This window comes from Lissotriton vulgaris, chromosome 5 (genome assembly GCF_964263255.1).
Source record: "Lissotriton vulgaris chromosome 5, aLisVul1.2, whole genome shotgun sequence".
Taxonomy (NCBI): Eukaryota; Metazoa; Chordata; class Amphibia; order Caudata; family Salamandridae; genus Lissotriton; species Lissotriton vulgaris.
Genome location: NC_141693.1, coordinates 1,331,389,693 through 1,331,412,326, shown reverse-complemented (window position 1 = coordinate 1,331,412,326; position 22,634 = coordinate 1,331,389,693). Strand labels below are relative to the sequence as shown.

The 22,634-nt window shown below is 47.5% G+C and overlaps 1 protein-coding gene across 1 annotated transcript in view; it reads left to right on the top strand.

Annotated features, from left to right (window-relative positions):
- Positions 1-22,634, top strand: part of SLC26A8 (solute carrier family 26 member 8) — a 3,386,895-nt gene that overhangs the window by 618,194 nt on the left and 2,746,067 nt on the right. The window lies entirely within an intron of this gene.

The window sequence follows — 22,634 nt, the reverse complement described above, 5'->3', positions numbered from 1 at the left end:
CAGAAACAGATTGTTTGTAGGTCACCCATTCAGCTCAGTACCTTAGTGCCATGGTAACTTCCACATTAGAATGCTGCTTTGAATACAACGGTTCTAAATTAATCGACTCCACTAAAACACAACTTGAAGTATGGAAGCAGCTGCCAATCTCTTTAGTAAGACAAATCAACTTCAGTAAGATTGATAAACTTGATAAACTGTTAGACCATTTTCATTTATTGCTACTCTACATACCTTCTTTGTTATCATTGTTTAGGTTCACATGGTTCTACTTCATGACCATGATATCCAAAATTGTTGAGAAAAGTAAAGGGAAAATAAAGGGAAGACAATGGAATAAAAAATTGAAGTATAATATGTAAGTCCAGGTTACGAATAGTACATATTTTGATTCTGCAGTCAGGTATGCCTATAAAGAAGTGATGTATCAATTCTTAATAGGAAAACACATATAATAATAAATACATATGAAACCTTGTTTCTCCAACATTGGATCTTTTATATATTCTCATGCTTGAATTATTACCCATCATCAGGCTGAGAATCACCGGTACATCAGAATAGCAGTAAGCAGTGTAAAATAGCCACAGACCTAAAATGACATTCTATATTTAGTTGCATATCCACCTCATTTGAAATCACCCAAACTTCAGCAAATAATTTGGAAGCTTAAGCTCTCCTACTCCCCCCTAGAAGTCACCATAGCTCAGATTGTTACTGCACCTCGTCTATGAGGGAGTCCCTTGAAAGAGTTATGCAATGACCTTTCAGTAATCTGTTACCAACTTGATGTGGCCCAGATTTTAACCAGCGATCTCTTCAGCACTAATGTACCGTGAGTTGTTTTTGGGGGAATTTGATCAATTTCTGGTCCTGGGAGATCTTCGTACCTGACAGTCAACTCTTAACTAACAGTCATCATGGCTGAAAGAGAGAAGAAATCCCTTTTCAAACCTTGTTCTTCTTGTGGTCTTAAGGGGATTTACATTGATGCCCACATTTTCAATGTTTTTATTGACTACATCAGTTCATAAGGCGGCTAATTATTACATTTGTATGACTTTTAAAACTAAGGCATAGATTCATCAAGCGAAATTGCGATCGCAATATCTGCGAAACAGCGATTGCGATTGCAATTTCCGCTCCCGCAATTCATCAAATACAAAAGTAGCAAATAGCGAATTCGCAAAACAAAGAATCGCGAAACCATTTGGCAACGCACATTGCGATTCCTTAACAGCGATTCCCCCATTTTCTGCGAACTAAAATGTGAATTTGCAAATATATTGCGAATTCGCTAATAATTCGCTATTCCAATTCATCATAAATCGAAAATTGCAAAAATACCCTAATTCGCTAAAAACGAGTCACAATTTAAGGAGAAGCCAAACCAGGTGGTAACCATGAACTCTAATTTGAAGAAATAAAAAATGCAAACAAGACACAGGTGTAGCGTAAAACAAACACACTTAAGGAGACTCAGTAGGAGCATGAGGAAAGTCACAATGCCAGGTCTCTACATCGTGGCAAGGCGGCTGAGGCACCAGGCTGCAGCCCAGAACCAACTCAGAATCCAGGAGCGCATCTTCCGGCTGCGGATTACACTCCTGGGCCAGATTGAAGAGGAGATCTACTCCAAATACAGGCTCAATGGGGCAATGATAAATAAGCTCATCAGAGACCTTGACCCCCCTGATGCAGCACCCAACACGGAGGACCAATGCCGTGCCCACCCATGTCCAGGGTGTTCTGCCTGCACCTCCTGGCCTCCGGAAGCTTCCAGGGGATAGTTGCATATGCAGGGGGTATATCACAGAGTACACTGTCACGCTGCCTACAAAGTTTCCTGAACACCATGCTGAGCCGGATACACCACTACATCACCTTCCCAACAACCCAACAGGACTTAACGCAAACAAAACTGGACTTCTATCACACTGCCCATTTCCCCCATGTAATTGGCTACATTGACTGCACCCACATGCACATCTGTACCGGAACCCCAAGTCATACCTCTCACTCAACATCCAGATGGTCTGCAATGCAAAGACCATCATCACAGACATTGTGGCCCAATATCCGGGGAGCACGTATGATTTGTTCATCTTCCGCCACAGCGGCATACACACCCGCATGGCCAGGGGTGAATTCGGTGAAGGACTTCTCCTAGGTAAGTACACATGCCCACATACAGAATGTCAAGCCAATGTTTCTGTGCATAACAGGCACTGACGATCTGCTCCTACCTTCAGGTGACAGCGCCTACGGCCTCCGTGAATACCTCTTCACCCCATACCTCAACCCTGCGACACCACAGGAACAGCGTTACAATGCTGCGCACATACACACCAGAAATTTTATTGAGCGGACATTTGGCATGTTAAAGAGGTATTCCGCATCCTCTACAAGACTGGCGGGGCCCTCAAATACCGGCCTGAGGTCTGCTGCCGCATCGTGACCGTGTGTGCCATACTCCACAATATTGCCACCAAGCGGAGGATACCTATGGAGGTGTCTGGTAGTGAGTGGGAGGGGGACAACCTGCCACCTGCACATGTGCATCATGCACGCGGGGAGAATCCTGCTGAAGGACACAGGCGCCGCAACAACATCACACAGAACTATTTCTAGTGCACCCATACTCCTCACACAACACTGCACTCATGCATGCCACATTAATTAATGACATGAGGAAGATTTGTGTTCAAAATAAATTCTTATTTTTTTGATCTACAAGCTGTAGATGAGTTTTAAACCAGGAATAATTTGTGCGACTGTATTTAGTCATACAGGCTCTTGTATCCAGAGCAGGTGTGCTTGGTTACGTCACCATGGCACTCCCGGTAATGTATAGTTAGTCACTGGCGCCTCCTGCCGGACGCACCCTGTCGCCTCTCCAACTCCACGTTGGGAGTGGCCGGCCGTGATGCAGCATTGGGCTTGGAACTGCAGCGCCTTTCAGGTAGCAGCGGCACAGACAGGCTGCTCAGGCTCGATGTACCCTCACTGGCATCATCACCCTTCCCCCCTTGCATGGCCATGTTGGTTCTCCACGGCGGTGGTTACCTGCTCCAGGGCCCTTGCTACATCTTGGCAGCATTGTACCATTTGTAGCTGCATGGCCAGTGACCCACGCTACAACTGTGAAATGGCGTTCCCAATGAGGTGGTTTGACCGGGTGTAGGCAGATAGCCGTGTCAGCAGCTGGTGGTGGCGTCGGCGGGTGATGTCCTGCTGCGTCACCATCAGTTGGTTGCTCTGTTTCACAGCTGCGGTTAGCTCCTGCATACTTTCAGTTAGATGGTTAATGATGCGTGCAGTTTTGTACAGCTGCATGGCTGCCATGTGCTGTGCCTGCTTGCGGTGCACAGCAAGCATCCGAGCTTCAATTCATAGCCCTAGGTTTTCTGCCTGTTGCTCCATGTCTGGTGGTGTGGCCACGGAGCGCTGCTGCCTCATCCTGCCACTTGCCTGGGACCGCACAGTGGCTGTGCGACGTGTCTGCCTCTTGGGTGGTGGTGGGGTCTGCTCCACTGCCATGTGTGACGCCTGGGGTGGTTGAGCTTCTCCTATGGCTGCAGGGGTGGCCCTCTGCGTTTGGGGAGGTGCTTGTCCAGGTGCTGGCGCAGGTGCAGATGCATGTGATGCAACAGGTGCTGGCGCAGGTGCAGCTGCAGCTGCATGTGATGCTCCAGGTGCTGGCGCAGGTGCAGCTGCATGTGATGCTCCAGGTGCTGGCGCAGGTGCCGCTGCATGTGATGGTACAGGTGCTGGTGCTGTTTGGCCCTCTCCCTCCGTCTCATCTTGAGTCTCCACGATGTGGAGTGTATCGCTGTCAGAGGTCTCAGCATCTGCAGCACCTGTGATGTGAATGAGTGCATGATTAATGATATGATTCTGTCACCTGGGATGTAGCGACATGCATGCATGCAGGCTTGCATTCCCTGCTGGCTTTAGGGGTATGTTTCACTTGACTATTCTGGCTGTGTGTGGCTATCAGGACACATTGTCACACTACAGGTCCCACAATGCAATTGGGCGTTTGGGATGGGCAGGGACTGCATTACTGGGGTTCCCAATATGGCTTGCTCTGGGGGCATGGGCATTGTTAGGGGACGGGGTCGCAGTTGCATGGCTCTTACCTTGTGATTGGTGTGTGGCACGGGAGCTGTCCAGCTGAGTGACCCCCACGCAGGCTGCAGGGTTGATGGTGTCCTCCACCAAGTACTCCAGTGGTGTGTTGGCAGGAACTGTGGAGTCACCTCCTCCTGTGGCCATTCACTCCCCCAGTCTCTCCGCAATGCGCTCCTTGGCACAGCCTCTGAGGTCGTACCACCTCTTCTTTAGGTCATCAATTGACCGCTGTGTCACTCCTACAGCGTTGACCTTTGACCTGATGCGCAGCCAGATACGCCTTTTTGTAGCCCCGGGCACGTTCCGGGACAGCTTACCAAACAGCTGGTCATGGTCCCTGCTGACTCCCTCTATCAAGTACTCCAGCTCTTGTTCAGAGAACTTGCTTTTTCGCTTCCTGCCTGTGTCACTATATCCTGCTGCATCCTGGGACATTGTGGTATCAATGTGTGTCCTGTATTGGGACTGCAGGGTGTGTCTCCTGGAGCTCAGTGCTGTGCCTCCTCTATCAAGCTCTGTGTTCCAAATGAGGCATGGAGCTACCTACTTCCTGGTTGTGATGTCATCATTGGGCTCAAAATGTGACTTCCCGTTTTTGCGATCTCGCAATCTGCGAAATCGCAATTTGGGGTTGGGAAACAGCCGATTCTGCTATTTATTAGCGATTTTGGGTTATTCGCATACGGCGATTGCGGCCGATTGCAAATCGCAGTTGATTAGCGATTTTTATGTTGCATCCCATTCTGCGGATTCTAGATAGCGATTCGGTATTTTTCGCTATTTAGAATTCGCGGAATGGGTGCTTGGTGCATCTGGGGGTAAGACCCTAAAAAACAGGCATTGTATTTGATGACCAAATAAATTTTTCCTCCTTCTAAAGAAGATGCCCTATCTTCAAGGGAAGATTCCGTAAAGAGTGTCCCATCAAGCACTCCCACAAAGGCAGTGAAAAAAAGGAGACTTCTCTTCCAGGGGATACTGATCAATTGTCATAATCAATGAATGATACTGCTCATGTGCTGGGACCCCAGAGCACTTTTCAATTTGGGTGTGTTTGTGTATGTGTGTGTGTGTGTGTGTAAGCCATGTGAATATTTTTTTTGGTTAAACCATTTTATTTGGATTTCATGTAACGAGAAAAGCATGAGATATTTATACAAATCAGTAGTGTAGACATAACATGCTGGTGGCATGACTGGAATTGAAGCAATATTACGTACAATGAGCGTAAGACTCTAGTTCACAAAATGTCCATAGACCACCTTAGGGGGGACGAACTGCTCCCAAAGTAAGTGCTTCTACTTGTGTGTGTATTCAAAGGAAGAATGTTAAAGAGAAAACTAGTTGCTAACATAGGTTACCAAACCAGTGTTCGTTACTGGGGAAGGAGGAGGAGAGCGGTGGGCGAGGTGGGTGTGTAACTGTTGTCAGTGGGTGGCCAGTGTTGTAGGCCAAGGCAGGGGAGGGCACCTGACATGTCCGCAGGAATGTGCCAGCTGCGGGGTGTTCGCAAGCACTAGGGAGACCTCTCAAAGACACGCCTTAGTGGGACCTTGTGACTACTGAGGCGCAGTGTCATGATCAGTAGTGTGATGGAAGCTCAAAAGTAGCATGGCCCTTTCAAGGGCAATGGGGTGGCAGCAGATTCTGCCCTCCTCATAACGGAGAGCGCTGCAACGCCCCATTTATATTCCGCTCCTGTGCAGGCCGCCGGGGGGTCACTCGGGTACAGTGTATTGTGATGCCTCGCTTTGCCAGCAGGAGTGCCAACGCTGCAAACCGCGATTGGACCTTGTAGTGTTTCCATCGTCTTAAGATACCCAACAAGCAGGCCTCCCAGGAAGAGATATCGAGGAGCTCTATGACCGCACTCAGTGTGATGTGGATAGTGTTCCAATAGTGCTGAAGGACAGAGCAAGCCCAGAACATATGAAGGAAGGTTCCGCTAAGGGTTTGGCAGTGGAGGCAGGCAAACTGTGACTCTGGTGTTGGCGCTGAAGCTGTGCCAGCGTTGGGTATGCCCGATGCATAATAAAGAATTGTATATTTTTGAAACGGGAGTTCTAAGATACCCTTTTCAGGAATTCCACTGCACTTTCCCACTCCTTGTCGTGTAGTGGCCTCTCAAACTCCTCTTCCTATTTAGAACGCAACTGAGCAAGCAAGCGGGTTTCAGCTCCCGGATGGCCTTGTATATCCAAGTGATAAGAGGTCGGCCAAGGTCCATAGTTAACAGTGTGTGAAACACTGGATGGGTCACACGTTCTCCCCCAGATAGGTCCCAGAGGCCCCAGCAGTCAAGTATGATTTGCCTACGGAGCAGGAATTGCCCTGGGGGAGCCCGCTCTCTTCCACTAACTGTTCCATGTGGAGCATGCAGGCCTTCTCAATAGTTCTTTGTATTGAATAGTTTGCGGCAGACCGGGCCCCCGGCAGAAGCAAACGGCTGATTGCAGACAACGGCAGAAGCCCACTGTCTGAGCAGGCCTCCTCCAGATAACGCCCCCCTGTCCAGCAAGATAGCCACTGGAGTTGTGTCGCCTGGAAGTATGCCTCATGCGAGAGGGCTCCCAGGTCCCCCTGTTTTACTGGCAGCTGCAGCTTGACCAAAGCGACTCATCATCGGCCATTTCCCAAAATAAGGGAGCAAAGTGTCCAGCTCCCTGAAAAAGAAGCAGGGAGGAATGACTGGTGCGTTGGCAAAATACTAAAGGAGGTGGGGTAGGATGACCAATTTTTATAATGCGATTTTCCTTATTGGGCGAGGGGATGCGTCCTCCTGAAGCCTACCAAAGAACGTATACCCGCCAATGTTCTGCGATAATTACCCTCATAGAGGTCATGGGAGGTATGGTACAGGCGGACTCCCAAATAGCGAGGCTTCCGCTCGTGCCAGTTAAGGCTTGAGTTGCCAATGCGCACCTCCTGCTAGGGGAGGTCGTGGTTAAGAGGATAGATAGATGATTTTGCCCAGTTACCTTTTAGCCCGGCCGCATTAGTGAACTCCGACAGCATAGTCCAAAGAGGTTCGAGATCAATCGAAATGTCCAGAGGATAAAGAAGTAGGTCATCTGCGTACAAGGACACACTGCAGATCTCACCCATCAGGGGGAGGCCCCATTCCCTTCCCTTCCCCTGCAGAGGCACCGCCAGGGGTTCCATCACCAGGGCAAAGAGCAGGGAGGGTGCGGGCACCCCTGACGTGTGCCCCGTGTCATATGGAAGAGGGCAGAGATGTGACAACCCAGGCGTCCCCGAGAGGTGGAGTTCGAGTACAGTAGATAAGTGTAGGCTAAGAGTTTGGGTCCCACTCCCAAGTGACGAAGTACCGTGAATAGGTAGGGCCGGGACAGGGTATCGAATGCCTTCTCCAGGTCCAAGACCATGCAGGCAGCACGGGGGAAAAGGCCCTTCACCCTGTCCTGGAAGTGGAACAGACGGCGGATGGTCTGGGATGTACTCCTACCAGGAACAAAGCCGTTTTGATCAGGGTGCACACGCGTCGTAAGGATTTGGGTGTAGCAATCTGCCAAGATTTTACCAAGAATCTTTTAATCTGCTGGCAGGAGGGCAATCGGTCTATAAGAGGCCAGCAAGGTAGGATTTCTGTTTGGCTTTGGAATTGAGACCACGAGGGATTCACAGATGAATGGGGGAGCTGGCCGAACCACAACGCCGCTACATACATTTCTGCCAGGGCGCTAACAGGTGGGCAAAGGCCTTACAGTAGTCTAGAGGCAGGCCAGCCATACCTGGGGTTTTATTACTGGCCAGGTCTAGGATCACCTGTTTCACATCAGCTGGTGTAATCTCCACGTCCAGTTAATTTGGGAGGGAATCTGAGGCAGAGTAAGAACAGCGAGGAACTGATCTAGGTTTGCAGTATATCAGTTTGAGTATGGACTGAAACGCCGTTGGGAGTGGGCACTGCAGTAATGGGGTGAACGGCAGAGTCCTGGTGAATAAGCCATGCCAGGAGTTCTCCCGGTCTGTCTTCCTCCTGGTGTACCCTAGAGGCATACACTTTGAAATTGTACCGCGTGAGGTCTACTAGTAGCGCTTTGTGGGCAGTTTGTGCCTCTAACAGCTGGGCCGTTCTTCGTACTCCCACTATCTGACGTATACATACTTCCCCCGGTGACAGCCTTGAAAGCGTCCCATTCCAGCATTCTGGTGGATGCTGTGTTGGAGTTTTCGGAAAAACAGTGGCCAATGTTTGCTTTCTGTTTGTGCCAAAACACCTGGTCCTTTAGACAGTCACACAGCAACCTCCAAACGGGAACAGGAGCTGCTATTGAAGGGCCATGACGTGTACGTCATGATCTGGCTAGACCCGCCCCAAATAGTCGGCGTGCTGAACTCAGGGGATTTTAGAGGGCGAGCACTGGACGCGGTCAACACGCACATTGAGGTTGTGTGGGATACAGTAACATTAGTATAATTTAGTTGTGGGGCACCGGGTCCTCCAGGCATCTGCAAACAACCATACCTGCACCCAGATGCGAAAGCGCTTAGTTTGCACATAGGGTTTGGAATGAGGGATGGGCGGGTGAGATCCATCCAGGTATAGGTCAAGCACACAATTGTAATCTCCCCCTAATATTCATGGCCAGCCTGTGAATCGTTCCAAGACGCCCGATAAGGAGTCCCAGAATTTCCCCTGCTGAGCATTGGACACGAAGATGCTGCCTATAAACACCACCATGTACATATATATCTGCAGCCTAAAGAGAGTCTAAAAATGTCCAGATTACTTTACATTTTCATATTTCCAATTACAAAAAGCACACAATCATAGAGAATTGTGGCATTAATAAAAGATTCATTTAGAAAATCTTTTGCAAACCATTATTTCTTTTTTTTTTTAAACCTTTATTAGCTTTATGCACAATACACAGCTGTCTGCCTACAACCCAACGGGCCGGCCGCTATGACATTCAAGCAATATAACATCTCCCGAAGGGATCCCCACCTCACAAGTGGTGTGTGCGACCCGCAGTATTGCCATGTGCATGACGAAAAATCAAGGAACAAGCATAGTAGGTTTCATTTTTAAATTTTGATGAGTTGAACGTACAACAAAAAAACATAGACACATGGCAAAGGCAGTTGCAGGGATTCAAGAGGAGAGGGCAGAGAATCTGATTGTCATACAAGAATGAGCACATGTCTCGGGACGAAGGCGGCGAGCAGCTCAATAATTACATATTGTTACAGACAAACATCCGGAACGTCCACTAAGGGGACAGTGAAATATCAATGGTGTAGTCCTGTGGGGGAGTGCAGACATTCCCACGGTAAGCGTTCCATTGGGACCAAATTCTACCCCATTTCTTAGGTCGGCCCGAGCCACATAGACCGTCTTTTCCCTGAACATACACCAGTCCATGTTCTCCTTCCAAGCCGTTATCGTGGGCGGTCTATGGGAACCCCAGAGTAGTACAATATCCCTCTTGGCAACCATGTTACCAAGAGTCGCCCAAAAGGTCTGGGCCGTATTATAGTCTGTCGGTTCCCAAACATTAAGAAGGCATCGTCGGGCCTCAGGCAGTAGAGAGACCCCGTGACTCTTTCCATAATCGCATGCACTCTAGACCAGAAGGCAGACACCTCAGGACATTCCCAGATAATATGCAGAAAGGTAGCACTCATACCGCAGCCGCGCTTGCATAACCCGTCCAGAGAGTAACCCATTCGCACCAGACGCCTACCGGTGGAGGATCTTCAACTGTACAAATCGGAGGCGAGCAGGTATGGCCACCTCCTTAGGGGAGGAGACGGCCATTTGCCAATCCTCATCATCGAGTTCCAAGCCATCCGCGATCCATGAAGCCCTGAGTCGCTCAAGCAGATCAGCCCTGTTATTGATGAGCTTTTTGTAAATCAGGGATATAGTACTGTCTGGCACATGGCCGTCAAGAATGCGGTCTTCAAGCGGCGAGGATTGGGGAATCTCTGTCCCTGGAGGGAAGACAGAGGTCAAGGCATGTCGCACTTGAATGTACCTGAAGTGTCCCTTGTCATCCAGCTCATATTCCATTTTGAGCGCCTCAAACGTCTTAACATTACCTTTTGACCAGAGATCCTCCACCTTGCTAATACCAATCGTGTCCGATTTTTCAAATCCTTTCATTCTCCACAAATTGCCCAGTCTATCAGAGTCATATAATGGTGTCAATCGGGTTAACCTATCGCTCCACCCCGTAGCAGCATTCGCGTCTCGCCACACTCGCACAGCACTTTTCGTAGGGCCAGTCAGGGCTTTAAATGGCGCCTTAGAATACAGTGCCTTGTTAAAATTCCCACCCGGCAGGAGATGTTTATCCATCGCAAAGGCAGGAGCATGACCAGGAGCGTAGGTTACATGATTGACCGCGCCTAGCTGCGAGGCCCAGTAGTAGCGTCTGATGTCAGGGAGGGCGATTCCACCGTCGTACCACGGCAAAGTGAGTTTGGGTAAGGAGATACGAGCACGCCCATCCCAAATCAGTTGTCTCTGAAGGCTCTGAACCTCACGGAAATACCCCGGAGGTACGGGGTCAAAAAAGTTCTGAAGGGCATACAGGAACCTAGGGAGCGACATCATCTTAAAAAGAGTCGCACGCCCCAATGGGGAGAGGGGCAGGCGACGCCATCGTGAGACGTCAAGTTTGAGCCCCTGGAGAGGAGCATAAAGGTTACGGTTGTAACGGACGGTGGAATCCAGGAAGACATGAATCCCCAGGTACTTAAAACCAGTTTCAACCACCTGAATCGGGAATCTACGGGGCAACGGAGGGAGATCCCTGGCCAGAACATAAACACAGGATTTGGTCCAGTTGATAACAAGACACGAGTTCTTCCCGAAAGAGGTTAGAACATCAAAAAGCACATTAAGAGATTTCCGGGGTGAGGTAAGATAAAGAAGAATGTCATCCGCGTATAACGCGACACGATCTTCAAAGTCAGGGGCCCACTGGATACCCCTGATCAAGGGCTCCCAACGAAGCCACTCGGCCAACGGCTCCAGGGCGAGGGCAAAAAGCAACGGGTACAGCGGACAACCCTGACGGGTGCCACGCCAAGTGCAAAAGAACCAGACACCCTACCATTCACCACCACCTGTGGTTATATCTGTGGGTCGGTTTTTTAAGTGTTCAGAATGATTAGGCGCTCGACTTCTAACAGTATAGATTTGAGTTTTTGCTGTATCTAGGTAGGTGCTTCTTGGTCAGAGGAAAACCTTAACCTCTGTAAAGAGAAGTGGTGAAACCACCCCTCTTATGTTGATTTGGCAGAAAACCAGAGCACACTATATTTATTCAAAATATATTCCTCATTGAGTACTTTATTGATTCCGGATAGATCACACCCAAAGTAGATTTTTTCAAAAGAGTTTTATTTGTGAACAGTGTCCACTTTTCAGGATTCACTGTATCAATCACTTAAGCCTACACGTGTTTCATCACAGCATGTGGCTGTGACTCATCAGGGCTAAATAAAAAGTAAAAAGAAAATGAAAACATAAACTAATAATGTCAAAAACACGTTGAAACGTGCGACTAGAGGGACACCAGTGGGTGGAAACCAACACAGAAGGGCGGGAAAAGAAAAAATGAAGTAAAGTGACTTTTGCATGTATCACTGGAGCGACAATTTTAGACCGGTTATAGATCTTAACACTGATGTGCGATAGAGTCAAGTGTCGTGACATACGGCGCATAAGCTATTGTCTCCGATAAGCGGTTGTGCTGTGAGGTGAGGTTATATTATACCGTTTGTATTTATAGATAAAATCCTAAATAGGCATTACTACTTGTGTACATAACTCAATCCTCCAAGTTAATGATATAAAGCTGCTCATTGGTTTCTAATAAAGCCTTCATTTTTGGACAACACATCCTATTGTTATTGAAGTTCTAACGTTCAAGGTTCTATGTACCTCACCTCTCATTGTTAAAGTATAATTATCAGTCACCATTCTATATCTAGTTAGCGGTACTACATCTTTTTACATGCTTAACGTTTCATTTGTTGACACCATTAATGTTCATGAAAAACACTTATCTTCGTGCCATTTTCTAACTCACATTGATATTTACCAAAGCTTAGCAGATTATTGTCATATAACTTATTATTTTCCTCTAATGTTTACATCAATTGTGAATATTTGTTTGAATTTTTTGACCAGATGATGTATGAAGTCTCAATCTTAACCCTTCACTAATTGTAAAAAAACATTTCATTCCAAAGTCACAACATCTAAGTACCGCTTAAACCCTTCATTTTAGTGCTCATTAAAATTAACGCCGTGTCATTTTATTCCTGTAAAGTCGGGTTCTAACCTATCATTCCAATTTGGTCAATGCAAGGGTGAGGGAAATTAATAAAAGCAACTGTGAACGGGTTCTTAATACTTAAGTGATTACCTGATCAAATGATCGTGACTCGTGGTCTGTGAAGGAAATACAAAAGGGGGTAGTTGTTATATTTTAAAGAATAAGCCAAAGGAAAAGTGAATTGGGCACGTAATGGTGGAATTGCATAGATTGCCACATATAGTTTCAAGGAACTCACCGGGGAGCCGGTGATAATTCCAACCCGGTCCTAGTCGGGTAGTTAATTGGCACAGACGATTGCTACGTGTGCCGTCAGAAGATAAATTCAGTTGGGAAATGTTCTCAATTCAAATTCAGGCTGAAATCGTAAGCAGAACGGAAAGGGCGGGACATGAGAGTTGGCAACAATCCAGATTGTAATTTAAATATCTTGACTGGTTAAATCGTCAGCGTAAAACACGCCGAGAGCTCTTACCCGTGTGCAGCCCGGGTTCAGCTTGTAGAGCTTCTGTCTCCGAATGCGGGAACAGTGGAAATCTTTCTCCCGCCCCTTTTTAAAGCGCGTGAGCCGCGAGAGACTAGACCGCTCAATAGTCAAATGAAAGTTAAAAAAAAGGGAAGAGTTACTCATGCTCGGGTCCCGACAAAGGTAGTTGTGTCTCGGAAGAGTTAAATAATACGAATTCATTAAACCCGGGGACGTGTTGGTGCAAGGTTAAAATTAATATTTTCAGCCTGACATTGTTAAGGAAAAGGAAAATATGTTCCGATTAAGGAAAGGGAAAGCGTGTTTCGGCAATCGTCTTGTTCAAGAACCAAATTGGACTGGACTGCTCCTTTTTTTTTATATAAAAAATTAAATGCTAGTTCACAGTTGCAGGTGACTTTCGGTAGATGGGTGGTGATTTAAAACAAGAAATCAAAGACCAATCAGTAGGTCTTGTCTTTTGTTTGAATATTTTGGATATTTGTACTCAGGATGGACAAAATTAGGCATTAATTATGAAACAAAACTCCCTTTAAAATTGGGAGGAGAAGGATCCTGAAAACCAACAATCAGTGGAGTCATTGATTAAATTAATTTGATTTACTCCTAAAGGTCAGATAGTCCTTTTCTCGTATGAACATATCCTTTGTTTATCCCTATTCTGGTTATTATATATATTTTTTATATACATATAATTAGTTGTGTCGTAACACTCCTTGTAGTAACAGGTTCAGTTTAGACATTTTACAAGATTTATACAGACATTTTTGATCAGACAAAATGAAATGTAAGCATCTTTCCGGATGTTGGACCCAACAAGTATGAAAATAAATTTTCACAAGTGAGACCAATCTAGGTATCTGACCCCAAGAAGAAATGCAGTTCATCATCAGTGTTCTGGCCGTTTCTAGTAGTGTCTAGACGCATAATCCAAAGCGCTTCTTGTCTTCTCAGTCGAAGTTCCCTATTTCCACCTCTTACTGCAGCTTGTACAACATCGATGCCATAGAAGGTAAAGGATTTAATGTTGCCTTGTGAGGGAAATGAGGCCATATGTATGGCCATGGGGTATCTGGGATCCCTGGTGGCATATGCTCTTGCATGTTCTCTGATCCGCTCTTTGAGTGCCCTGATTGTACTTCCCACATATCTACTTTTACACGCACATTCGATAATGTACACTGTGAATTTTGTGTCACAATTAATATTTGTGTTGATTGTGTATTTCTTAGACTTGTGATCCAAAAATGTCTTTGTTCCATGTTTAGCCCATCTGCACATTGAGCACATTCCACACTTAAAGAAACCTTTTGATTTCTGGGTCAACCAATCGCATGCTTTTATGTCTCTAGGAACAGTAGGGCTGAGTCTATTTTTCAAATTCCTTCCTCTACGAAAGGTTATTTGGGGATGATTTCCTATTGCGGATTTTAACGTTTTATCAGCACTAAGGATCCCCCAATGTTTTTGGAAGCTCTTTCGTATCACAGGACTTAGTTCATTGTAGTCTGTTATAAGTCTCACAGGTTGTTGATTTTTTTCTGCAGTACGACTTTTCGGTGTTAGGGTAGAGTCCCTGCTTGTTTTATTGATTTTCTTGTTTGCCTTAGAAATGACCTGAGGTTTGTAACCTCTCTTGGAGAATCTAAATTGCATGTCTTTTATGCAGGTATCAAATTCTTGCTCTTCGCTGCAGTTCCTCCTAGCTCGCACAAATTCCCCATAAGGGATGCCATTGATCTGATGAACAGGGTGACAACTGCTGCTGTGCAGAATAGAATTGCATGCTGTTTCCTTGCGATAGAGTCTGCTGTGTAGAGTCCCATTTTTGATATATATCTCTAGGTCTAAAAAAGAGACACTGGACGTGCTGATGTGCGTGGTGAATCGCATGTTCATTTCATTGTCATTCAGATACGTACAAAATTCCACAAGTGTTGTTTCTGTCCCTGACCATATTAGTAGGCAATCATCTATATAACGACCCCAGTAGATTATAGAGTCGATCCATTTACTGCCCCTGATGCTCCAAATCATATCTGTTTCCAGGGCTCCCATGTAAATGTTAGCAAAAGAAGGGGAAAACCTTGAGCCCATGGCTACCCCTCTCGTTTGTCTGTACCATTTTTTGTCAAATACAAAGTAATTGTGGTTCAGAATAATATCCATCATTGAAACCAGCATTTTGGTATGCTCCAGCAGGGTGATGGGTCTTGTATTCAATACTCTGGTTACGGCTGTTAGTCCTAGGTCTGGTTCGATGGAGGTATATAAGGATACCACATCCAGTGTTGCCATTATTAATCCAGGTTGCCATGTGATATCCGCTAGGATACCCAGGATGTGCTTTGAATCCTGTATGTAAGATGGCATATTTTTCACCAACGGATTTAGAAATTTATCAACATATTGAGAGAGTCTCTCTGTCGGACCCCCAATCCCAGACACAATAGGTCTCCCTGGTGGGAATACAGCTGGTTTGTGGATTTTCGGGAGAGTATATAGCCAAGGATAAGATGGACGTGTCACTTTTAGGTACAGATATTCAGCATCGTTTATTAAGCCAGCATCCTTCCAGTCTCTAAGATGATTGTTGATCAGGAATGTAACGGGACCCATGGGATTACCGGATATTGCTTCATAGCAGGAATTGTCCGAAAGTTGGGAATGAATTTCCGCATTGTAGTCTTTTTTATTCATTACCACTACATTACCCCCTTTATCAGCTTCTCGAATGACAATCTCCTGGTTGTTACTCAAAGCTCTTAGAGCTATTCTTTCTTCCCTGCTTAAATTGTCACATTTCAGATGTCTTTGGTTAGAGATTTTAGTCTCATGTTTGTTGATGTCCTCCAATACTAATTTATAGAATGTGTCCACAGTGTTGCCGCTAGGCAGCGTAGGAGTCCATGTTGATTTGTTTTTTAACCCACTGTCTATGGTGTTGTCCGTATTCAGTTCAAGCTCAGTTAATAGATCATTAAAAGAATTGGGAGGATCATCAAAATCCGTGATTGATAAGAGCAAATGTGAAGCCAGGACCTCCTGGATGCTCACAGGATTAGTGGTGACTTCAGTTGAATCATCAATGCCAGTGGTATTGTCTGGTAATGTAGTCCAAAAGTGTTTTTTTAGCTTCAGTCCTCTGATAAATTTAAACAAATCAATCTTCATCCTACATGGATCCCCATGTTCAGTAGGATTGAAACTCAGGCCTTTGCTTAACAGTGAAATCATGTGTCTGTCCAGCTCTATAGATGAAAGGTTAATTACCTGTACATCCTGATCATGCAAGTTAATCATTACTTGTTGCCGGACCTCAATCTCTCTCGGTAGTCGTCTTTGTCCTCCTCTCTGACCTCTGCGGGTTTTACGTTGGTTTGATTTCCTCTTGTGCGATTCGTTATTTTCATTGTCCGCACCTCTCGAGAAAAAGTATTGCTAGCTCCTGAGGTGGTAGGTGTAGCTCTTGAGTCCTGATTGTTGGTTACATTATCTTCTGTTTCACTCTCTGTTCCAGGAGCACTATTCAAAGAGGTGTTGCTTGAGGAGATATTTGAGGCACTAGATCTAGCAGTTGGTTGATTGCCAGTTGGTTTCTGGAATTGCTGATCATACTTTTTTGCAAAGGTGAATACTCTACCTTCACGGTAATCTGCCTCATCTCTGCGTATTTGTCTTGCTTTGCGGTCCTTGATGTCATTTTGGTGCTTGGTCAGGATGTCTTCAAGAATCTTGTAGTTTTTTTCAGTGGCATCCTTCAGATTGAGGGCTTCTATCTCCTTCTCTAGTTCCAAGATTTCTGCCTGTAATTTTGTCACTTTTCTGTCCGCATTTTCTATAAGAATTCTCATTAGATTAGTGGAATTCAAAGTCACTGATTCCTCCCATTTGTTTAGGAGGTCATCATCAAGATCATCAAAGGTGGGAAAGGTCTGTGACCGAAGACCTCTAGGTATTCTTTGCACTCTTAAATATTGTTTGAGTGTTGCGCCATCCCACCAACGTGAGTTTTCAGTTTTCTTCAATCTCTCTAGTTTGAGAAATTTTTGTTTTAGACTGGTTCCTTGTTGTTGATTTCCACTTGTAGGGGTAGTAGTTGAATGTGTACCTTTAGAAAGGTTTTCAAACATTTCTGAGGCGATCTTATCCCTATCCATTTTTTAGCTGTTTAGTCACCACCACCTGTGCTAGCGGTCGTTCGTAAAGGAGCTTCACCCAGGCGATAAAATTCGAGCCAAAACCAAACTTGGAGAGAGCTGCCCAGAGATAAGGCCACTCAATTGTATCGAAAGCCATGGTGGCATCGAGGGAAGCTAAAATGGCCGGTTCAGTCAGAGTTCCAGCTCTCGCGAGAACTCCATGGAGTCTCCTAAGGTTGAGGGCGGTATTTCGATGCGGGATGAAACCCGATTGATCCGGATGGATCAAGTCGCCGACCACCTTAATCAGACGAGTAGCCAGTAATTTAGCAAGTATCTTGGGCTCAGCATTAAGCAGTGAGATGGGTCTGTAGGAAGCACAACGATCACGTGGTTTACCCTCCTTGTGGATGACAACAATGGTGGCCAGGCTCTAGTCAACAGGAAGGAGACCCGCATCGGAGGCCTCAAGAAACATATTTCTCAAATGTGGTGCCATTTTGTCAGGCCGCAACTTGTAGAGCTCAATAGGCAATCCATTGGGCCCCATGGCCTTACCAGATCGAAGGGCACGAATGGCACCGGCGACCTCATCCACAGTTATAGGCGCATCCATCAAGGCCCTGTCTTCATCAGAGAGGCAGGGTAACGCAATATCACGCAGGAGCAAACGGGAATCACACTCATCCTTATCACTCACCGAGGCATAGACCGTCTGAAAGTGGTCCACAAAACAATCAACAATCTCAATCGGGTTCGACACACGATCCCCATTCGACTTTTCAATCACCGGTACAACTCGATTCGCTCTCTCAGACTTGTCCAACCACGCAATAAGCTTACTCGCCTTATCACCCACATCATAGAGTCTATCCTGCTGGTCTCGGTTCATGACTTTGGCCGCGTCTGTCACCAGGGCTCTGTAGTCTTCCTGCTTTAAGGCTAGGGAGTGCAAAGTAGCAGGAGTATCATTTCCACCTAGTTCACTTTCAAGGACAGTGATTTCATCCTCAAGACACAATAATTCTGCATGCTTGGCTTTCTTAGTAGCAGCAATCAATGACAATGAATAACCCCGAATAACAGTTTTGAAAGCCTCCCATAGAGAAACAGGAGAGGAGACAGACCCCACATTTTCAGTAAAATAGTAATCGATGGCCTTGACTAGCTCAGAGCACGTCTTGGGGTTTCGCAAGTACCAAGGATTAATAGGAGCAATTCTGCCCTCGCTACCTACCCCAACCGCAACCCTTAGCCACAGAGGGGAATGATCAGAAATGCCCCTGGGGAGGTGACGGATCTCTCGCACAGAGGGAGAGTAAGCTGACGGCAGTAGGAAATAATCGATTCTAGAAAGACTACTGTGGGCACCAGAATGGAACGTATATTGCAATTGCAAGGGGTGTAGCAGCCTCCAAACATCCACCAATCCAAAAGTGTCCAGCAGCTCAGAAAGCCACATCTGGGAATTCGGTAAGACTCTGGGGGGTATCGATCAGAGTCACCAGAGACCACTGAATTAAAATCCCCTCCAAGAATTAGGAGACCATCAGGAAGACCCAATAAAAGCCGACCGAGATCAGCATAAGTAGTAGCCTGAAGAGCCGGGGGGACGTAAACATTAACTATTGAAAGCATTTTATCCTCCCATCTCCCCGAAACAGCAGCATATCGACCCCTATCGTCCAGTGTGATCTCATCAATTTCAAGGGGCAGAGAGGATCTAATCAGTATGCCCACCCCTCTGGAACCGGAGTGAATCCTGCATGGGCAACTAGTCTATAACCACGTCTATCCAATGCCCGGCAAGCCTTCCCTATCAGATGGGTCTCTTGTAACAAAGCGATGTCAGGGGACTGGCGTCGAAGGAACTGAGAAACAAAGCCACGTTTTATCTTATCCCCCATACCATTAACGTTCCAGGACAGCAACTTCAACTCACCACCCCCCATCCCGGTAAAGGACCGCAACCCTCCCTCCCGGAGACCCCACCACAGAGGGATTAGAACAAAGCATACAGTGCCATGTGAAAAAAACAAATACAACAACAATAACAATCCCCCCCCCCACAACCTCCCGTTACAACACCCCCCACCCTGCACCCCTGCGTACGACTAAAAAGCCACCCCAAACTGCAGTGTGCCTGTCGCCCTCTCATAACTACACTACACAAAGAACCCAGGAGGAGGAAAGGAGACAACCCACGCCCGAACCACCCTCTGCTCAACCCTAGCAAGAAGAAGCAAATGGCATAACTCAGCTGATAATTAGTAACAAGAAACCAGACGTCGAGAACCACAGTGTCACTCCTGGGCCGATGCACCCCCCTCTGCTCCACCGGGGCGTCCGCTCAGATCGTCTCTTTTAGGCAACGAGTCAAGCCAGTCACTAGCGCAGTCTGGTCGGTCAAAGAAGAATGTTCGTTCCTCAAATTCGATGCATAGTCGAGCTGGAAACAACATCGCATAGTTGAAGCCCAAGTCCCGCAAGCGCCTCTTCACTCCCTGGAACCCCATCCTTTGTCTCTGGACTTGAGGAGTAAAATCCGGGTAGATGTTAACAGTACTATTGTCAAACTTCAGTGGGCCACGACCTCGAGAGCCCTGGAGGATAGCGTCTCTGTCCCCAAAATGGAAAAGCCTTGCAATAATAGGCCTCGGGGGGGCTCCTGGTTTAATTTTCCCACCCGGAAAGCGATATGCCTGTTCAACAGCAAAGAATTTACTGAGTGCGGCGGGAGCAAGATGGTTGAGGATAAGATCCTCCACAAGAAGGTCAACAGTGATGTCGTCTTGATTTTCCGGCACTCCCACCAAGCGTATGTTGTTCCGCCGGGCCCTATTTTCATATTCGTCCAGTCGTCGGGCCATCGAGTCGTGCGATGATCGCAGGTTACTAATCTCCGACTGTGCGTCTGCCATATCAGTGATGAGACTGGAGGTCTTCAAATCCAAAGCCTTGACCCTCTCATTCGTCTTGGCCAGATCTGCTCTAATAAGTGTGACATCTACGGCCACAGCATCAATCTTGGAGGCAAGAGCCTCATATTGTAGCCCCATATCAGCCTTCATCCCGCTGATGGCACTCATTAGGTCCGGGAGCGAAACCTCCGATGGCGCGGTAGAATCCGTCCTGGGATCAGCAAGAGTACGGCCGGTACTACCGGGGGAACCCTTAGGTTGCGTATAACGATCCATAACTTTAATCTGGATAGTTCCCCCACGGGTCGGCGTCTTCGTCTTGCGTCTCTCGAACTCAGGTTTGGAAGCCATATTGGAAGTCGGGCCCCGGAGGGGCCCTCTGGTCCTGGTGAAAATGGCTGATGCTGTCAAGATACCAAATCAGAATTTTAGGCCAATACTCCAGAATGCGAATCGAGGGATGAAGCTGGGGTAGAGAGATATGACAACACACAGGTCGAAGCTGCACCGACTTGGGAGCCAAACCGCTCCTAGAATAGTCAATCGAGGGGACGAGGAGAAACCGAAACTGAAAGCAGCAATGAGGCCGACTGGGAGGATGTCTCTAAGGCCCTTGTTGTTGACTTACTCCTCGGCCCACCAAAGCAGCAGAGTCCCCGGTCTCGATCGTGGCGGGCCAGAAAGATGAAGTTGGCATAAAAACAGTTTCCGACGTCCAAATTCGATTCTTGAAAGGATATTGGAGTCAGCAAGAGAAGATCTTCAATAGCCAATGATAAGAATCAGGATATTTCGAGGATAATCGCAAGAAGGCGGCGTGGGTCTCGGGAGCCCTCTGCTTACGCGACCATCTTGGATGCCCGCGTAGCTACTCCTCTTGCAAACCATTATTAAAGGGAAAAGGAATATGAGACAATGTTAACCAATCAGCTGCTATTCAAAGCAAGGAAATTTGGCACTAGCCTTAAGTGCCTTACAGTATGCCCTATATCCTGTCATGCCACAAAGGTGAGTCAGGTCAGTTAATTTTTCCGGCTCCTATTGTCGGGATCCAAGAGCATATTTGACAATTTAGTCAGAAAAATCATTTTGAGACCTTTCAAAATTTACATCTTACAAGTAAGCCTTTTTCTGACAGCAAAGATTTTATTTTTCTGTCAAAAATGTCTTCACTCTGTCTGAAGAGCCATGCCTGTGGGCTGTCACGGACAGAGAGCAGATCAGGTTTCATGGACTCTAAAACAGATTAACAGGATCATCTAGAGGCCTTGAGAAACATCAGTCTTTCTTCAAACAGCCCTCCTCTTGTTCCAAGGAGCCCCACAGAGGAAGATCTCATTTGAGAGACACCAAAAAAGGGGGGTGTGGTCTCGCCAGCGGCAAGATGGCTGTGCGCTGAGCGAGCTCTTGTCGGCTGAGCCTTTTAATCCGGCATAATCCGCCATCAGCGGGAGGCATCCAGCCACCAAAAATGCATCCCGACATCGTTCACCTCTGTTGAAGTGCCAGGAAGCAGTGAGGAGACAGCACTGAGGGCACCAGCCGCACTGTTGGCCTAGCCGGCTGCCCGCCCATCTTGTGGCGCCAGGGGACCTGCGCCAGCCCGTCCTGTCTGCTGGGGCTCCAACTTGCTGGGTTTGGCGGAGCCCCCTGATCGGCGTGGTTCCCTGCCTGGAACTGTCCAGCGACCTGCCATGGCTGCCCTGTGCCCGTTATTGTGGTGTCCTTCTTCAGACGATCCGGCCTGATTCCACCGGAGGTATCGCGGCCTGTGGGCAGTACGCGTCTTGTTGCCATTCCGGTGCCGGGTGAGACCCGAGGGTACCTGCTATCGGCCTGCCACCCCAGGGCCCTGCCTACACGACGGCCGCCTGGATCGAAACTCGGGCGCATAGATCCACATGGCGCTTCCACACGTAAGGCTGCTGCACACACTGGTGGCCCACACTGGTGGCCCTACGGCCCAGCTGGCCTTTTTCCCTGCATCACATCGGCATGGGCCTGGGAGCTGGCGGCGCCTCCGGATTCGACGGCCTGTCACTCCTGGCAGCCCCCTGGGCCCTGATAAAATGCTCTTAGGGTCTGGTGCTCCTTTTGGCCTGCCCTGTGCTGAGGTTGCGCTGCCGCCCTCCCCTGGCTTACAACTGATTGCCGCCCTGATCCGCTGGCGTAGTGGGGACCTGCACCTGGGAGCTTCCCCCTTCTTCCCGTCTTCTTCCCTCTGCGCATGTGACCATACATGCCGTGGTGCATCCTGGAAGGTCTCGCCTGATCCTCCTCCTGTTGCAGCCTCGATGAGAGCGCGGATTGTGGCCGGCTGCACCTTGTAAATGCAAATGTAAATGTTTTTGTACTTGTATAGCGCACAGCTACCCACAGTGGGTTTCCCGGCGTTTGTACGAATACCGCAAGGGAAACCTTCCTGGCTTTCCCTGTGAAGTGTCCACTCCTGGGCTCCCCCATGGTGCAGACCAGGCATCCCTCGCGTTGTGGGGGCCGTTGTGGAGGCTAAGCAAGCTATTGCCCAGAGTTGCATCATGGGACCCATGATCAGAATAGGCACTTAGGCGAGAATATTCGGTCAGGGGAATTAATGAGCCCGAGACCCGCCGGGGCAGGAATCGAACCCTGG